Source organism: Thalassophryne amazonica, chromosome 18, assembly GCF_902500255.1.
Source record: "Thalassophryne amazonica chromosome 18, fThaAma1.1, whole genome shotgun sequence".
Taxonomy (NCBI): Eukaryota; Metazoa; Chordata; class Actinopteri; order Batrachoidiformes; family Batrachoididae; genus Thalassophryne; species Thalassophryne amazonica.
The window spans coordinates 12,629,352-12,649,964 of record NC_047120.1 but is presented as its reverse complement, the minus strand read 5'-3'; the positions used below and the strand labels follow the sequence as shown (position 1 = coordinate 12,649,964).

The 20,613-nt window shown below is 40.2% G+C and overlaps 1 long non-coding RNA gene across 1 annotated transcript; it reads right to left on the bottom strand.

The window, feature by feature from the left end:
• Nucleotides 1–712: 712 nt before the first annotated feature.
• On the bottom strand, nucleotides 713–18,694 carry LOC117530317. Its single transcript, XR_004566308.1, has 3 exons — nucleotides 18,634–18,694; nucleotides 5,933–6,135; nucleotides 713–1,404 (listed from the first exon to the last, which is right to left on the bottom strand). It is a non-coding gene; the product is annotated as an uncharacterized LOC117530317 (long non-coding RNA).
• Between the last annotated feature and the right edge of the window lie 1,919 nt (nucleotides 18,695–20,613).

Here is a 20,613-nt window from a genome sequence, read left to right as displayed (position 1 = left end):
CAGGCATAGTGAATAAAGCTGCATAGTTAAAAACATTTGTAAAGTCTGAAATCATAGTGCCTGTCTGTTACATGTTTTGTAGCAGACAAATAGCTGAGTGGTAGAGTTCAATTTTGAAGGTTTTAGCATTTACAGTGTAGCGCATGGCCTCGATTCGCCCTAATTAAATAAATACATTAATGCTGTCTCAACAAAAACCTGAGGTTTGAACTGAGGACAGAAACTGTGTTTTCACTCTCAATGGAGAAATTCCTGTTGCCCATCTCGATGATAAGCTTTGGACACCTCCCCCCGAGGGCCCCAACTCTCGCCACAGCAACAGGCCTGTAACTCAAATTTCTTCAAAGGAGCCCCTTGCTTGGTTTCTTGGTTAAATTTCGGTCACTATGAATTACATGACATTTGAGGGCTACGAGCTTAGGACGGAAGAAATTAGACATGTTTAATTTTCTTTGGCATAGAGCGCTGGACACAGTTTGAAGCAGGTCTACACAGCACAGCGTTACTGCATGCAAGTCTGTGCAACCCTGCGATCCTGTACACAACCAAGAACTGAGTGCGTCAGCTGGAGAACATGAGAACATGATCACACAGCCCACAGCACCTGTGTGTTCAGAACAGGGAATCGAACCTCAACTCAGAAATCCAGAAACACAACAGAGGTCAAGGTCTCTCTCTCTTTCCTGTGTAATTTCATCAATTTCATAATTTTTTTTGCAATGTTGTCATTTTTCATTTCAGAATACAGTGAATAATTCCATTTAAGCAGATAGCGATGCTGCGGACACAGGGAGCACAAGAATTAACGAATTTATTATGGCGGAATTAGGGCGGATTGTGGGTCAATCAGAGGGTGGACTTAGCCAGCTTCAGATTTCACAAAACCAGATTCAGATTTCACAAAACCTTAAGATACCTCTTGCCACAGTCAACCGGGTGATTGTACAGTTCACAAGCGAAGGCAAAGAGACAACATCATCCTGCCCAGGTCGACCAGGACCTTCTGAGAGGTGCTTTCGGTCTGTGAAGTTGACTGTTGAAAAAAATCCCCATTGCAAAGCTACAGAAAAATACATTTCCTTCCTTCGCCAAGGACATCTAACAATATTTTCAAGTCATCAGATGGTAAAGAAAAACACCTTATTTATGCAGGATAGTGCCCCATGCCACACAGCTAAAAAGACCAAGGAGTGGCAGGACAAAAATCACATCAAATGTCTTCCATGGCCGAGTCAGTCCCCCGATATGGATCCCACTGAACACCTTTGGGCCATACTGGACAGAGTTGTGCGAAAAAAGCCAGGGAAACCAAGGTCAAAGGCAGATTTGTTCAACTTGAGTGCTTCCTGGGCTGAAATCCCACAGACGAAGATCTGCCAGTTCGATGCCAGAACGGGTCAAAGCCTTAAAAAGTACAAAGGGCATGAGTATCAAATACTAAACAAAGAATTTAAAATGATAAAATTATTTTGTTTACTTGTTACTTGTTAATAAAACTTTCAGAAAATCATGGTGTCTATTTACTTTTGACATGTGTCTGTATTTTCTTTTATTCACTTCATTTATAATAACTTCTAATGTTGTCTGTGTTGCTTATCCAAGCAAATGCTTTGCATATAATCACTTCATTTAAATGACATGTGTTCCTTGTAACTGAAGTATGTGAAATGTGATGTTTCTGACATCCATATTTTGATAATGAAATATTCTGCTAATCAAGTGGTGTGTGTAGTATGTGTTTAAGCCTTTAATAATGCTATATTCATCCTAAAAATGTCATCGAACAAATAGTATACCAAAATGGTGAATGTGTTTAATTGAATCATTTGTGTCTGCCTTTCTGAGCACATGAAGTTTTCAGTGAAATTACACACCCTAAATATTCTTTATTCTTTGACAAACATAAAGTAACAGCTTGACACTTTTAAGGTTCATCAAGTCTTTTGAATTTTTAAGAGAACGTCTGATCTGAACTTTTCAGAATAATAGCGAATTGAAAGAAAAGAGATTTTCCTTCTCTGTAATTTTCCAACACTCTTAAAGTTTTAACTTTTTCCCTAAATTCACAAAGACTTTTAATCTGGCTCCAACAAACTTTTTAAAAGCTACCAGAAACCATTTTCAACAAACGCCTTTCACCTCTGGGGTTGAGCAAGCTGACGACCTGACTGCAAGCAGCCATCCTGTCAGTAAAGCCAGCTGACACAAGCCTTTGTGATCACCCGGGGAGACCAATGAGTTAACCCTTGACCCAAGAGAGCACGCTGCAAAGAACCTAACCCATCGATGAAGGACGAACGGGTCCACCCGAACCATCTCTTCAACGGATCAGCTAAGTGACCCAGTTAAATGTTCCAGAAAAAGGGTTTTGTTGTCAAGGGATGCAAAGTGGCTTCTTTTTAAACATATTCATATGTTTGTTTAATAATTTTCTTAAAAATAACTGGCCTCAAATTTCATCACTAAATTCTAATTAGATTTATTTACTTAAAGTTTTTAAAGTGGATATGACATGTAAACAATTAGGTAAAACTGATATAAACATCAAAAATATACATACAGTATAGTAAGTTGAAAGTGGTTTTAATCATTATCACTGAGAAATGAAGTTTGTACAGCTTCTCAAGTGTGTTTCTTGGAAAGTGTGCTGGCAGCGTTCCATCAGCAGTCACGTGATGCCGTGACGTCACAGCGCGTAGAGTCCCGTCTTTGTCTGTTAGACTGACAACAAGAACAGATAGACCTCAGCAAGGACAGTGACTGAGATCAAGAACTTTTCTGACTCCTCTTCAAGTGTGGAATATTTCTGTGAGGAAATCGAGACTGACTCGGATCCTGAGGATGTCGCAGCAGTGATTAGACCCTACAGACTCGAGCTGTATCTTTCGGATGAACATTCAAACCAGGAGCATTCTGGCAGCGACAATAATGCCGACGGTGCTTAAAGCGGAGCTGAAGCAGAGGCAAGAGATGTGCCAATTCCGATGGATTTTGAAAGGCTGCAGAATACGGAATGGTAAGGGAGGCTTTGATTTTTGTTGCTGCTGTTTATAACACTATAATTATACCATTTTCGATTCTAGCGTCTGTTTACTGCCTTTATTATTTTTACGGACCCGCGATAGTGTAGCTACTACTTGCGGCCCACTGTCATTACCTTCGGGTTTTTGCCGTTTTCGAATGCCAGACATTACATTCATCTGTGTTTAGTTACATTATTTTCAGGAAAGAATAGGAAACAAATAGAGAAAGTTTCGAAAAAGATTGCTGAAAACAACAGTGAACATGGCGCCGCCGTGTTTAGTCCGTATTGCACTGATATTTTTAAGTTCCTTGCCCATTTCAAGATTATTGTGAACATATTATTTGGGGTTGACATTTTAGGTGTTCCTGTGAGCGGTGCGAGAACATGGAGACGGTAGAGGAAAGTGTCTGGAGCAAATGCGGGTGTGCGAGCGGAGGGAGCGGCAGCCTGACATTTCGTGCATCACACAACACCGTGGCTTTCGATCAATCTGCCTGGACTTGAAAAGGCTAAATCCTTTCGCCCTTGTGTTTGTGCAATACGCTGCGACACACTGGTCAGGCATATTGACAAGCGCGCAAGCCGATATGGTCCACAGGCAGTGACGTATTTCAGGTTTGGTGCTTAGTGGGAAGCTGGTCATGGGGCGTGCACATTTTTCAGTGGTGGGACGTTCAAATGTTGTATACAACGGGAGAACCGCATCGATTTTCCCAAAATGCTTAGGTTGACCGAATTATATAACCTTTGTTACATGTAATAAGACTATGTTGTCTTTAAGTGTCATATCCACTTTAAGCTTTATCTCTCTTTCAACGTCTCATGAGTAAGCAAACTGTGTCCATAAATGAACTTATTTAATCACTGTCCACAAAAATGCCAGTAAACTGTTCATTTCTTGTATAATTGTAAATAAAATGTAAATATTTCTGCTGTGGTTCATTTTGTGTTCAGAAGGAAACCTTTGGTCAATCGTATCGCAGAATTCAGACTTTCAGATCCGAGACTGATTAATTAATATGAGACTGATTTGATTAATTTGAGACTGATAAATTAATGAATGCTTAAATTAAAGTACCTATGCTTCAAATGGATGGTGCACCTCATAATATAATAACTAAATAATTGTTAAACTCAAATTGTTAATTACCTTGGTGACCCATTAAATGAGGTCTAGGCCAATCTAATTCAATTTGGGAGTTTAACATCTGTGTTTAGCAACATAATTTTGGTGCTCTTCGTGAGACCAATAAGTGCAAGGCTTAATTACTTATTCACTACACTGGTGCCTGCGTGTGAGGTGCCATTCATTCCAAATAAGTAAATTAATGAAATTTGTTACATTTTATTTTGGTCCCTCCGTGTGAGATTTAGCAAATTTGCTACACCACATTTTTGGTGTGCCCGTGTGAGGCCTAGCAAATTCATTACACTACAACAGACACACATGCTGCAATGCATTATGGGAATTAGTTTCCGGTCATCAGTGGTTAGTCAGTATAACACAGAAGTTACTGTTTTGTATGTTGGTTTTTACAAATAAATCTTGTAAATATGTCTTTTTTTATATGTTAAAAAAGGCAATTTGAAAACTGAAATTTCTGTTAAGTGATTCAGCACTTTTAGTGAATGTGTGACAATTGCTATTCACACTGCCACCTACTGGATGGCAATTGTCCAATAATGCATTGCAGCATGTGCGTCTGTAAATGCTAAATCCTTCAAAATTTGTGCATTACTTTAAAACAAAAACATATCGCTGATATTTTCACTTTGTAAAATGACAGAGGTGATGTTAATTTCAATAATTTGAATTAGTTCATTTAAAATTTTAACCATAAGTCAAAACTGTCTGCCTGTGCATGACTCCTGTGTGATACGCCTGCAAGTCTGTATGGTGTGAAAATAAATGATTTTTTCTTTCTTCCTTTTCTCTCTGGTCACCGGGTCTCTTTTGCTTAGAGAAGGTTGATCTGAGACAGAATCACTGACTCGTTGTGTCAGTAGCTACGAGTGTACTGGAGTCAAGAATGAAAATGATCTGTTTAGCTTTTTGCTGTAACTTCTCAGTTTAGTTTTATAAAAGTTTACTTTTCAGTTAGCGGATTAACGGTTATTGAAGCTAACTTCTTGGTTAGCTGTATTCACCACTGTGTCCCCACAAATAACACAAAGAGTGGAAATGCTGATTTTAGAAACTAAAGCTGCAGTTGATGGGGGTAAATTGAAGCTGGATAGTGGGAAAAATATGAAGGGCAGCTTTATACATATGACACATTCAGGTTGCCGTCTTGCACCGCAGCCGCTGAAATGTACATATATTTGTGGTAGACAGGTCTGGATTACTGCAGTCATCTGGACAAAGTAATAAACAAATCAGTCTAATTGATTAAAAGCACCTGCAACATCTGGACACTCACTGCAAGTTTTACTTGCACTTCATCTCAGTTGTCAAGGTCAGTAAACGTTTATCTGTCTGAAACATTTGAGGTGTTTTGCATCGACTATTTATGGCTGAATTTGGTCGTTTAGAGGGTGGAATATGTGGCTGATCCAGGTGTGCACAATTCTAGAGTGTGATTTATAAAGAACATTGTTTGCAGGTGTGTGTCTGCATGTTTTTTATAAAACTGATTTTTTTTTTTGCACACTTTCAGCTTTTATGCGCATGAGTCCTTGGCTCTGTTTTATAAAGGAGACTCTTGTTCTTCAGTGTATTCTAACAGCAAATGAGAGCCTTTACATAATGAAATTTTTACAATTGTTTTAATTTTTTCATAAAAATCATTCTCACCCTACTGCACAAGTATTCGCTTAATTACCGATTGAATACCTGATTAGGAAAATATTTGACAGTCATAACAGCCTGTTATGGGCTAAAAGTAATAGAATATTTAGTGAACAAACCTGCTTTGTACAAGCGAACTCGAGGATTAAAAGCAGCTTCCAGAACTTTCCGTCCTTTGTTCTCTTCTTTTAAACAATGAATTTCTTCTTCATAGTTTGCGATCAATCCTGCTAACAATTCAAATACTTCTTCATCAGCAGCTGTTGGCAGTTGTTTCAGCCTGTCCCTCAGCTGTTGGGCTTTAGACATGCTTGTAGAAAACCTTTAAAAAGACACAAAAACAGTTACTGACCAAGTGAATTGATGAATCAGGGAATTATCAGGGTGGGAAGAAGTGAAGAGATTGAGTGACAATTGTAATTCCTCCCGGTTTTTTATGCAATATAATGCCCCTTACAAAAAAAACAAATCAATATATTCCTCAGTTTGAATTTATTGAAAGTCGCGTTGAAACCAGACCCGGGTCCCCAAAAACAGAGCCCACAGACGGACTCCATTTTGTGAAAAGACCATGAACATGGCTGACACAATATCTTTATACAAGACAATGTGGGCATTACAGTGGGTGGGTTTTAGTCTCACAAACCTAATCTTACTGGTTCCCCGCAGACTGAGGGGAAGCTCCACCCCTTGTCATCAACCAAGTTGTCATCAACCAAGTTCCTTTGTTTCTGATCAGAAAAAAACAGTTCAGACTAGTTGACATACATACTCAAGCAGATGACCATAACTCACCAAAAGCACAACCATTTAAGCAGAGCAAATACTTGATATCCAACATGAAATCATAGAATAAGGAATTAACACAGATATTATCTAACACAGAACAACGGCCTTGCACCATTATGCTGCCATCTAATGCCACTATATTGAGTGGCATCATCTCGTGATGTTTTAGCATGAAACCTGGTGGGAATCTGACGGCACACAAACCCATTTTTGTGGGGAAATTTCACATAAGCAACTTCAGCTCTTGATTTTATCCAGTTTACATCCAGATGACACAAACCATGACAAAATGCAAATGATACACAAAGACCGATGATCAGAAGATGATCTCTGCATTTTTTGTTTCATCTTGGTGATGACCACAGTCTGTGTGGGGTCGTTAAGTCGACTTGACTTCTTGGCATTGTTATAGATGATAAACGTGGATGGCGTGAACGTACTGATCAGTGTCAAAAGAAGATTAGAAGTGGCATATATGCGCTTAACATGAGTAAGAATTCTCTTTCCATTTTAAACAGGAAAATGTTATAGTTTAATTAATTCATATCTGCTCTATGGAAGTGTGCTTTCGGGAATGGTGCATAAAAAATACTTAAAGGCTGTACTTTAAGAACACGACTGTGTTCTTGCTCTGGGGGTTGATAAGGTTAGACCTTACTTGTATGAAGCACCTTGAGGCAACTTTGTTATAAATGAAAATATATTGAAATTGAAGAACATGCACCAGTATGACATAGTGGTGCAGCTTAGTTAAAATTTCCATAACAATCATTCAGCTTGTGATAAAAGCATAACATCTGGCACACATATTTTAAATTAAACTTATATTTATTTTCAGATACGGAGACATCCTGGAGCTGACCTCTCATGAGCTGCAGGGGTCAGTAAATAATTACACAGGGTCAAAATTTAAAAATGCTCCAATCATGTTGAAAACTACACCACATTATTTGTCTGATCATAAAGATTCTGAAAAGGTATAGTTTGGACTATCTATGACTGAATGTGATGGAGTTAAGGAGTAAAAACAGCAAAAATGATGACAAAGGTCAGTTTCAGTTTGTACAGGGGTCAAAAGCTAAAGTTGCTCCAATTTCAGTAAACAATGCAAATTATTGATTGGGTTGATAGGGTTCTCATAAGGAATAGTTTGCACCATCTGTCATGTTTAGTTATCATGTTACGGAGTATCATGTCACATGTCATAGAATCCAATGGACGTCAACCTTTTTTGACCTTTACTTTGGAGACCAAACATTCAACACAGTCAAAACTGTTCCATTTATTAATCCTGTTCGCCAAGTGATAAATTGTGATTGTTTTTGTATTACTGTTCGTAGTCTGATAGAAATGTTTTAATATTGAAACGGTATAAACGGGTTGGATATTTAAACGCCAGATAGCTTCAGCCTTGACCTTTTTCACTCAGCCACTAGGAGTGTCGGGGAAAAAAATAAATAAATAAATAAATAAATAAATAAATAAATCGATTCACGTCTGAATCGCGATTCTTATTTATTACAATTCTGAATCGATCCAAAATGTCCAAAAAAGATTTTTCTGTACTACAGCATCCCCGCAAGGGGAGGGTCCGGCGTGCTTCAAACATTCGTGAGCTGCAGCTTAGCATGGCGGACGAAGAACTAATTCAGCCAGCAACATCTTTGCTGAAGGAAAATATTTGGGCACACTTTGGATTTTATTTCTTGCTGTGTAAGAAGGAGCTTGACATGACTTATGCAGTGTGCAAAATCTGCAAAATGAAAGTCAGGTACTTTGGAAACACTTCAAATCCGCAAGCCCACATGCTACGCCATTACCCGGAGCTAAAAGAGGGGAGCAGCGGTATCTGCTGACTACTGACCAGCGCTTTGCTAAACTGCCAGCCAACTCCAAACAAGCAAATCAGATAAGTAAATTTACATCTAGAATCACTTGATTAACCTTGTAAAGCTGCATTTTCTTAAATATAAACATTTTTTAAGTAATATAACTATTTCTCAGAGCTCTTTGAATCGAAAATCAATTCTGGATCGAATCGTCGCCCCAAGAATCGGAATTGAATTGAGAGTTGTTGTACGATTCACATCCCTATCAGCCACATGTGTTTTTTTCTGTATTTTCTGTATTTTCCTTTTTTTGTTTGAATTTATCGATTCATTCATTTATTTTCTGTTATTGCATCAGTTTGCTGATTGAAATAAATAAACTAAATCAAATCAAATTTGACCTTGTTTGACATACAGTGATTTAGGCGGTATTGTATCACTTCCTGTTCCGGAGCACAGCGGTGTTTTTCTGTATCTGTTAGCTGTTTAATCTGCGCAGTTAGATTGATCTAGTTATCTAGATTATGATTTGTTTCCCAGTGTAATCTTTACGTGCCTTAACTAAAGCACTCCTTCTGCTGAATCACCTCTAAATTATTTACACATTATTCACTTTGCGTGTTTTTAGGAATCCGCTAGCTTAGCGTAGCTACTAGCTCTTAGCCGATTTAGCATGGCGGCTTCTCCTGTCTCTCCCGCACTTTTCTGCTCTGGGTGTGAAATGTTTAGGTATTCCTCGGCCTCCTTTAGCAGTAACGGTACTTGTAATAAGTGTAGCTTATTCGTAGCTTTGGAGGCCAGGCTGGGCGAATTGGAGACTCGGCTCCGCACCGTGGAAAATTCTACAGCTAGCCAGGCCCCTGTAGTCGGTGCGGACCAAGGTAGCTTAGCCGCCGTTAGTTACCCCCTGGCAGATCCCGAGCAGCCGGGAAAGCAGGCTGACTGGGTGACTGTGAGGAGGAAGCGTAGCCCTAAACAGAAGCCCCGTGTACACCGCCAACACGTTCACATCTCTAACCGTTTTTCCCCACTCGGCGACACACCCGCCGAGGATCAAACTCTGGTTATTGGCGACTCTGTTTTGCGAAATGTGAAGTTAGCGACACCAGCAACCATAGTCAATTGTCTTCCGGGGCCCAGAGCAGGCGACATTGAAGGAAATTTGAAACTGCTGGCTAAGGCTAAGCGTAAATTTGGTAAGATTGTAATTCACGTCGGCAGTAATGACACCCGGTTACGCCAATCGGAGGTCACTAAAATTAACATTAAATCGGTGTGTAACTTTGCAAAAACAATGTCGGACTCTGTAGTTTTCTCTGGGCCCCTCCCCAATCAGACCGGGAGTGACATGTTTAGCCGCATGTTCTCCTTGAATTGCTGGCTGTCTGAGTGGTGTCCAAAAAATGAGGTGGGCTTCATAGATAATTGGAAAAGCTTCTGGGGAAAACCTGGTCTTGTTAGGAGAGACGGCATCCATCCCACTTTGGATGGAGCAGCTCTCATTTCTAGAAATCTGGCCAATTTTCTTAAATCCTCCAAACTGTGACTATCCAGGGTTGGGACCAGGAAGCAGAGTTGTAGTCTTACACACCTCTTTGCAGCTTCTGTCCCCCTACCATCCCCTCATTACCCCATCCCCGTAGAGACGGTGCCTGCTCCCAGACTACCAATAACCAGCAAAAATCTATTTAAGCATAAAAATTCAAAAAGAAAAAATAATATAGCACCTTCAACTGCACCACAGACTAAAACAGTTAAATGTGGTCTATTAAACATTAGGTCTCTCTCTTCTAAGTCCCTGTTGGTAAATGATATAATAATTGATCAACATATTGATTTATTCTGCCTTACAGAAACCTGGTTACAGCAGGATGAATATGTTAGTTTAAATGAGTCAACACCCCCGAGTCACACTAACTGTCAGAATGCTCGTAGCACGGGCCGGGGCGGAGGATTAGCAGCAATCTTCCATTCCAGCTTATTAATTAATCAAAAACCCAGACAGAGCTTTAATTAATTTGAAAGCTTGACTCTTAGTCTTGTCCATCCAAATTGGAAGTCCCAAAAACCAGTTTTATTTGTTATTATCTATCGTCCACCTGGTCGTTACTGTGAGTTTCTCTGTGAATTTTCAGACCTTTTGTCTGACTTAGTGCTTAGCTCAGATAAGATAATTATAGTGGGCGATTTTAACATCCACACAGATGCTGAGAATGACAGCCTCAACACTGCATTTAATCTATTATTAGACTCTATTGGCTTTGCTCAAAAAGTAAATGAGTCCACCCACCACTTTAATCATATCTTAGATCTTGTTCTGACTTATGGTATGGAAATAGAAGACTTAACAGTATTCCCTGAAAACTCCCTTCTGTCTGATCATTTCTTAATAACATTTACATTTACTCTGATGGACTACCCAGCAGTGGGGAATAAGTTTCATTACACTAGAAGTCTTTCAGAAAGCGCTGTAACTAGGTTTAAGGATATGATTCCTTCTTTATGTTCTCTAATGCCATATACCAACACAGTGCAGAGTAGCTACCTAAACTCTGTAAGTGAGATAGAGTATCTCGTCAATAGTTTTACATCCTCATTGAAGACAACTTTGGATGCTGTAGCTCCTCTAAAAAAGAGAGCTTTAAATCAGAAGTGCCTGACTCCGTGGTATAACTCACAAACTCGTAGCTTAAAGCAGATAACCCGTACGTTGGAGAGGAAATGGCGTCTCACTAATTTAGAAGATCTTCACTTAGCCTGGAAAAAGAGTCTGTTGCTCTATAAAAAAGCCCTCCGTAAAGCTAGGACATCTTTCTACTCATCACTAATTGAAGAAAATAAGAACAACTCCAGGTTTCTTTTCAGCACTGTAGCCAGGCTGACAAAGAGTCAGAGCTCTATTGAGCTGAGTATTCCATTAACTTTAACTAGTAATGACTTCATGACTTTCTTTGCTAACAAAATTTTAACTATTAGAGAAAAAATTACTCATAACCATCCCAAAGACGTATCGTTATCTTTGGCTGCTTTCAGTGATGCCGGTATTTGGTTAGACTCTTTCTCTCCGATTGTTCTGTCTGAGTTATTTTCATTAGTTACTTCATCCAAACCATCAACATGTTTATTAGACCCCATTCCTACCAGGCTGCTCAAGGAAGCCCTACCATTATTTAATGCTTCGATCTTAAATATGATCAATCTATCTTTGTTAGTTGGCTATGTACCACAGGCTTTTAAGGTGGCAGTAATTAAACCATTACTTAAAAAGCCATCACTTGACCCAGCTATCTTAGCTAATTATAGGCCAATCTCCAACCTTCCTTTTCTCTCAAAAATTCTTGAAAGGGTAGTTGTAAAACAGCTAACTGATCATCTGCAGAGGAATGGTCTATTTGAAGAGTTTCAGTCAGGTTTTAGAATTCAACATAGTACAGAAACAGCATTAGTGAAGGTTACAAATGATCTTCTTATGGCCTCGGACAGTGGACTCATCTCTGTGCTTGTTCTGTTAGACTTCAGTGCTGCTTTTGATACTGTTGACCATAAAATTTTATTACAGAGATTAGAGCATGCCATAGGTATTAAAGGCACTGCGCTGCGGTGGTTTGAATCATATTTGTCTAATAGATTACAATTTGTTCATGTAAATGGGGAATCTTCTTCACAGACTAAAGTTAATTATGGAGTTCCACAAGGTTCTGTGCTAGGACCAATTTTATTCACTTTATACATGCTTCCCTTAGGCATTATTATTAGACGGTATTGCTTAAATTTTCATTGTTACGCAGATGATACCCAGCTTTATCTATCCATGAAGCCAGAGGACACACACCTATTAGCTAAACTGCAGGATTGTCTTACAGACATAAAGACATGGATGACCTCTAATTTCCTGCTTTTAAACTCAGATAAAACTGAAGTTATTGTACTTGGCCCCACAAATCTTAGAAACATGGTGTCTAACCAGATCCTTACTCTGGATGGCATTACCCTGACCTCTAGTAATACTGTGAGAAATGTTGGAGTCATTTTTGATCAGGATATGTCATTCAAAGCGCATATTAAACAAATATGTAGGACTGCTTTTTTGCATTTACGCAATATCTCTAAAATCAGAAAGGTCTTGTCTCAGAGTGATGCTGAAAAACTAATTCATGCATTTATTTCCTCTAGGCTGGACTATTGTAATTCATTATTATCAGGTTGTCCTAAAAGTTCCCTAAAAAGCCTTCAGTTAATTCAAAATGCTGCAGCTAGAGTACTGATGGGGACTAGAAGGAGAGAGCATATCTCACCCATATTGGCCTCTCTTCATTGGCTTCCTGTTAATTCTAGAATAGAATTTAAAATTATTCTTCTTACTTATAAGGTTTTGAATAATCAGGTCCCATCTTATCTTAGGGACCTCGTAGTACCATATCACCCCAATAGAGCGCTTCGCTCTCAGACTGCAGGCTTACTTGTAGTTCCTAGGGTTTGTAAGAGTAGAATGGGAGGCAGAGTCTTCAGCTTTCAGGCTCCTCTCCTGTGGAACCAGCTCCCAATTCAGATCAGGGAGACAGACACCCTCTCTACTTTTAAGATTAGGCTTAAAACTTTCCTTTTTGCTAAAGCTTATAGTTAGGGCTGGATCAGGTGACCCTGAACCATCCCTTAGTTATGCTGCTATAGACGTAGACTGCTGGGGGGTTCCCATGATGCACTGTTTCTTTCTCTTTTTGCTCTGTATGCACCACTCTGCATTTAATCATTAGTAATTGATCTCTGCTCCCCTCCACAGCATGTCTTTTTCCTGGTTCTCTCCCTCAGCCCCAACCAGTCCCAGCAGAAGACTGCCCCTCCCTGAGCCTGGTTCTGCTGGAGGTTAAAAGGGAGTTTTTCCTTCCCACTGTCGCCAAGTGCTTGCTCACAGGGGGTCGTTTTGACCGTTGGGGTTTTTCCGTAACTATTGTATGGCTTTTGCCTTACAATATAAAGCGCCTTGGGGCAACTGTTTGTTGTGATTTGGCGCTATATAAATAAAATTGATTTGATTTTGATTAAGCTGTTGCAACTGTCAGCACGTTTGTGTGCATTTGTTTCTGTATAATAATTGCTCAACGTTTGTTGTTGTAAAAGAGTCAAATGTATTACAAATTGTAATTTTTTACATTTATTTTTGTTTATATATTAATAATAATAGCAACAACAACAATAATAGTAATAATAACTAATAATGCTACAATACAATTTTAGAGGAAGAGACAAAAAGAACCTGATTAAAAACACAACATGTTATATGGCTGGGGGGGCCTGGCTGCCTTTTTGTTTCTGTCCTTTGTTTCTCCTTCCAGGTGGCTTGCATTTGGGACTGAGTGGCTGTGTTGCTGAGGTTATCAGGACCTCACCCTGATCACCTGCGGCTTGTCAGGACTCACAGCTGAGGTGCATCTATATGGATTGGAACATGGTGGCATTTAAGACTGGAGTATACAGTGTGTATTTGCCAGAGACTCGACCTTGTGACCAGACGGGTGAGATCGTCGTCTCGGCAGCCATCTCATCATCAGTGGATGCAGAGAACGTCCAGGGTTTGATGCACAGTCTGTGAAAGAGGAGGGGGTGAGGTCTCACGCTCGTCAGCACACTTCCTGAGGTACGTTAGATTTTGTGACTAACATTTATACAGTCAGTAAATGTGGTGTCCCTCACACCTTATTATATTGAGCTGTACGTTAGTCATGTATCGGCTTCCACTGCAGTGGAGTTATGTGAACTGGATGTTCCATGCCTGCAGGTTGGGAAGTTGATTAGTAATCAAGCCAGGAAGTGTTTGCTGTTTGTACACCTTTAACTGTTCTCTCTGTGTGTAGAGTGTGGACTCACATAATGGTTCCTTCTTTCACAGACTCGGTTTGTTGCGGCCACCTGGGGGGTGTCGGCGGGGTCCTTGGGTCCGAACAGCTTCTGGCTCCGGACCGTTAGCGCTGCTGGGAGCGCACCACGCCAGACCGCACTTTCTGTTATTTTTGTATCACTGTTATGTATTAAATTCAGTTAGCCTTTATACCGTGCTCTGCTTATTTCATACTGGGTCCTTCAAATGCTGGTCGGTTCTCCGAGCTGCGTCCGACACATAACAACAGAAAATATAAAACCAACTAACAATGAACATAAATAAATAAATAACCCTTTCCTGTGAACACCTAGTGACTCTTACACCTCCACTTCATACTTGTCTTATTTAAGTTTAATGACAATTTGTTTCGGTCAAACCATATTTTCATTTTGTTAATTTCTTCAGTGATTTCCTCCAGAACTATCTGCCGAGCTAGAAAACTGCTGCATCTTAGTAAGAGCAGAATACTACTGGAATGAATTTGAATAAGGAAAGTCGTTTTTTTCTCACCAAAACGGTTGCTGCACTCACTGCAGTTTCTTGTCTGGAATAGTCCCAGATTGCATTTCAGAGCTTCTAGAATTCAAACATGTTTGTGCAGGTGGTGTTGGGGGGTAATTTTGGGTTACAGCTTTTTGTTTTTCACCACTTTCATCCCTGAATATGTCAATCTTGAGTCACTTTTGTGCAGATTCTCACAGACGCCGTGACGTCACACGTGACCTAATTTCTAGGCCCCATCTTTGTTTGGCGGAAACGTGAACACATCCCCAAAGTTCGTTGTTTCTCTACTTCCAAGTTTGTTTTTCTGATGACGTATCAGTACGAAGAGAATTTGCCACCTGAGGCACAGAATCGATACAGACAGAAGCAGGAGTTGGCAGGAATCCGAAAATACCCGTATAAGATTATTGCAGACGACTGGTTAGATGATCCTAAACAATGGCCAGAGATGGATTACAAACACGTCTACACATACTTCATCAAGAGTCTTCGTGAGTATTTTGTTATATATATGTATACGAGGGTAGGCTGAAAAGTTCTAAGGCTCACCAAGAAGGAGAAATGCCATTTCAATAAAACTTGGCATGCATTAAGTTCAACTCTTCTGATGACTGTGTTTTTTTCTTCCAGGTTGTGAGGTAGTTTGTGGTTCATAGCCAAGTTTGAAAGTTCGTGGTAGAGGGAAACGGCAAAAATGGACAAAATCTGGCATCGCGGTGTGATTAAGTACCTCCATAAGAAGGGCTAGCAGATGCTGTGGGAATATCCCGTGAGAGAATTGAACACATTCTGCATGAAGAACTTGGAATGTCAAAGGTGTCAGCTCGGTGGGTGCCACGTCTTCTGACGCCTGATCAGAAATGCACCAGGCTAGTCATGTCGAAGGCAAACTTGGCGCAATTTGAAGAGGATCCAGCCAATTACATGGAACGTTTTCTTACCCAGGATGAGTGTTGGATTCACCACTTTGAACCAGAGACAAAAAAAAAACATCAATGCAGTGGAAACACCCAAGGTCACCACCTCCAAAGAAGGCCAAGGTCATTTCGTCTGAGGGGAAGGTCACGTTTCAGTTTTCTGGGATGCCAAGGGCATTGTGTTTGTGGACTATCTTGAAAAGGGACAAACCATAAATGGACAGTACTATTCTAACCTACTGAGACAGTTACGCGAGGCTAACAAAAAGAAGCAACCAGGAAAGCTGACGAAAGGGGTGCTGTTCCATCAAGACAATGCCCCAGCTCACAAGTCAACAGTGGCCACGGCCACTATCCACAAGTGTGGATTCGAACTGGTAGATCACCCACCATATTCTCATGACTTGGCACCCTCGGACTTTCATCTGTTCCCAAACCTGAAAAAAATCTTGGCTGGGAAGCACTATCGGAGCAATGATGAGGTGATGGCTGCCGTTGAGGACTATTTTGACTCTCAAGATGAAAGCTTCTATGCCAAGGGAATTGAAGCACTCAAGCACCGCTGGAAGAAGTGTGTGGAGTTACAGGGAGACTATGTAGAAAAATAACCCTGAATTTGTTCAATTTGTCAACTGCATCACAGTCAGCCTTAGAACTTTTCAGCCGACCCATAAGAATATATTAATAATTGTATCAGTTAAGCCCCGGTCATGTGGCACTAACGATGGACACCGAAGCCAAAACAAAACAAGAAATCTGGACTTATGTTGACTTTCGGAGACATCGTTCAACCGTCATCCAGCTTCATTTCTGTAGCTGGCGCTTTATCAGAATTTTCAAACTGTTGAAAAATGTGAACGGATCCTGACGACAACCTCAATTCATAAATATGAACACAAAGTACTTACGAGATGAAATGGGCAGAACACAGATAGCAGGACCAGACTTGGGATCCCATCGGTTTTTTTTTGTTGATACTCCTGTCGGTGTTTACAGCGGCCCCATTGATTGCAGCGAGCCATTTCTCGCGCCTGCATTTCTCCGATGCTATAATATAGAACTGCCGTTCTGGATAACTCTTGGTTGGCTGTACAACCCAGAATACAACAACTTTTGGGCATTTTTGTGCTGCTATCAATGTTACTGAAGTTGTGCAATTCCCCCAAGCTAAGACGGCGCCTGGCTTCCGGCTAGGAAGTTCCCAGATATCCGACTGCGAGAATTCAAGTCACTAACTGTGACTCCTGTCTTGTTGCGACAAAGAAACGAGAATCGTCCTCCATTCTGTTCACACAGCTGCAAACACTGTGCGCTCTCTGCTGAGTCAAGTTAGAACGATAGAGTCCAGTCGGAATTAATAACTTCAAAGCGAAACGCTGTTTAAATCAATTGACACCTCTTTCCAAATGTTGTAATACAAACAAACTGCAATCGATCAAAACGTTTTTTCCTCCCAAAATGACACGTCCTGCACTGCCGTGCAGCATCCGAGCTCAGCTCAGAGGTATGGAGAGACATTCACGCCAAAATGTCTGAAAGGAAATGCTTTTGACAAAAACTGCATTTTGTTTATTTTTATTTATGTTCAGAGATCAAGGATACAGAGACCAATTTCATATTTATTTACTTTAAGACTCAATAAAATACAACGAAATCCTGTAAAGCCTACTTTTAGTACAAAATTCACAAGAGGTATCGATAAGGGAATTGGATTAATAAGCAGAATCGATAATGGCATCAATATCGATAAAATTTTATCAATACCCATCCCTACTCCGGCTATACTAAAATACGAAAAGAACGAAATGGAGACTAATAATCACCAAATGGGGGTAAAATGTAATGAAAAGACTGACTCCAAATACGATTAAATATGATTCAATTAATTCATTTTATTTTACTATTTTTAAGCGAAATGGGACTGATAATAACGAAACTGGGGTTAAACGTAGCGAAATGGAGCAGACTGACTTATTGACTGAAGTTTCATCTCTTGAACGCCAGATGGCGCACCTGCCCCAACAACATGAACTGAGCTCATGTCAAGTAATTATTTGGAGTCAGTCTGGTTCAATCTGCTCCATTTCGTTACTTTTTACCCTCATTTCGCGATTATCAGTATCCAAACACCCTAAATTTGAAAATCTGCATTATGGCGCTGAGAATGTAACAATCTGGTGCAGCGCTAGTGTTGGGCGAAATGAAGCGAGGCTCCGAAGGCTGTATCGAGCAAAAGGAGGCGTGTCAAATGAGGCCTGTATCAAACCACGTGACTACAGCTAAACGAGGCCTCGTTTGCTGAAACCACGTGACTGCTTCGTTGAGCGAATCGATTCGCTGAAAAGCGCTCGAAAAATGCAGGAAACGTTTGGTGCTTGCCCAGTCCAGCGCGTGGAGGAGAGTGATTGACAGGTTCAATGCCTGCAGCTGGGATGCAATTTTATGGATTGTTTTAAATTGTTGATTATGGACTTAGCAGCCCCTCTCTCCCCAAAATAGTCTTTCATTGTTATAAATTATTATTTGAAACCACCCATTTAAAAAAATGACATTAATATATGTCTCAAAACTAATATGTCTAGGGCCTTATTTGTTTAATTCACTAAGTTAACGAACAATATTATTCTTGGTTCATTCATTTATTGTTTCAAGTATTTATGTGCACAATTTAAGGTCAAACATCAAATCCAGGGGGTCATCAGAGTAAATTCATCCTGTGCATTTCTTTCTCCACTTGATGGCAGTACAGCAAACCAAGCACTGCGTGAGGCCTCGAGACATGTATCGAAACGTTTGATGAGAAGCCTCGAGTCTTGAATGGGGCTTCATTTGCCCATCACTATGTAGTGCCACGTTTCCATTGTGTAGACAGAAACCTGAATACAAACGTTTAGTGGACAAACCTGCTCTGGATCAGCGAACTTCAGGCTTGAAAACAGCATCCAGCACGTTGACTAGTTTCTTCTCTTCTTTAAATCCACTCGGTTCTTCTTGCTGCTCTGCGATCTGTTTGTTTCTACCAACTCAAATATCTCGGTATTAGCAGCAGTTAGCCGCTGCTTCAACAACCTTCTCAGCTCTTCCACCTTTTCGCGCTAACTTCACCTTTTCTTCTTCTTCCGGTTTAATGTCGACTTTTCTGCTTCTGGAGCTCTTCAAAAAACATATTCAAGGATCACTGAGGGAAGTTTGATCTGTTCAGAGAACAGTTTTCAGCGTCTTCAGCTGACTAGCTTTAGCCTCGAACGACAAAAGGAAAGTTCTTCTTCGTTGGATTCTTCTTCTTCTATGAAGTTTTTGGCGGTTTCGAAACCAACATGATGCATTACTGCCACCAACTGTTGGGGTGTGGAGCATTAATGAAGTCTGATGTATGTTATATTAATGAGGAAATGTGGTTGATAAGGGAGGGGGAGAAAAAAGGTGGAGGAAATTACACTGTACTATATTCTGTTGAATAACTCTGTTCCCTTTAAATATGCTAATACGCCTCCAAGCTGGTGGGATGGGTGTAGAAAAAAAAGTAACCCTTTGAGGGTTATGAGGGTAAAATGAAACGAAATGGAGCATACTGAAGCAGAATGACTCCAAATAATTACTTTTATTTAAGTTTTAGCTTTTGTTTTTATGAGATGAGCTCAGTTCATGTAGTTGGGGCAGGTGCGCCATCTGGCGTTCAAGAGATGAAACTTCAGTCAATAAGTCAGTCTGCTCCATTTCGCTACGTTGGGGTTTAACCCCCGTTTCGTTATTATCAGTCCCATTTCGCTTAAAAATTATAAAATAATAGTCATTAATTGAATCATATTTGGAGTCAGTCTGCTCCTTTTCGTTACTTTTTACCCCCATTTCGTGATTATTAGCGTCCTTTTTTGCTCCATTTCATTCATTTCGTATTTTAGTATAGCCGGGGTGTTCACTCTGTTTTCTCAGATACTTTTGCTTAAATTGTTTGAAATTTGTCATTTTTCAGCCACGCGGAGGGATTTTTCTTGCCTCCATTGATTTCCTGTGTAAACTCATAAAGCAGCCATCAGTTTGGGAAAAAACCCACCATTCATAGACACAAAAGCCGATCCTGTCAGATCTCAGAAACTAAGCAGTGCGGGACCTGGTTAGTAATTGGATGGGAGACCTCTTTGGAACACCAGCGGCTGTGTGTGTTTCTCCAGGTAACACTGGAGTTGCGTCAGGAAGGGCATCCTGCATAAAACCTGTGCCAAATATCAATGCCGATCTGGTTGTATCTGCTGTGGCGACCCCAAACACTACTTGAAGTAACGAGCTGCGTTTAACATCTCATGACCACCTCCTGATCGCCGATCGTATGGTCGAATGAAAATCAAACCTGTTTGATATTCTTGTGCCTGTGCAAACACCGCAGACCTTGTCTTGTAATTTTTTTTTAAACTTTGATGTTTCCCATGGAGCGTTTTTGTAAATTAAGTTTGAAAAAAGCATCTGTTTACGTTTTGCTTCTGGAAACACGAGTCTGACATGTGGTTTTTGAACGTACAATGTGTGTGAGAACATAAATTGGGCGCTCTGAACTTTTCCACCGTGCGGTTCTGTGGAACAGTGTCTGCCTAGTTTCAGTCTGAGCACTGCCATGAGCACTACTGGCCAGTAGATGGCAGTAGAGACCTTGAAAACTTGCCAAAACAAAATTCCAGATAATCTGTGTTGCTACTTGCTATGTTTAAGATGCATGGAATTTAATAACAGCAAACACAAAAACAACGTCTCTAAACCCAGAGATTATATTCATGAGAGTTGTAGGCACTAGAGTTTAATGCTGTTGTCCTGATCAGAGTGTCTCAATTGCATTCTCCTATTGTGAACGTGGGGTTAAAAGAAATGTTTTTTTGTTTTTTTTGGCCAGT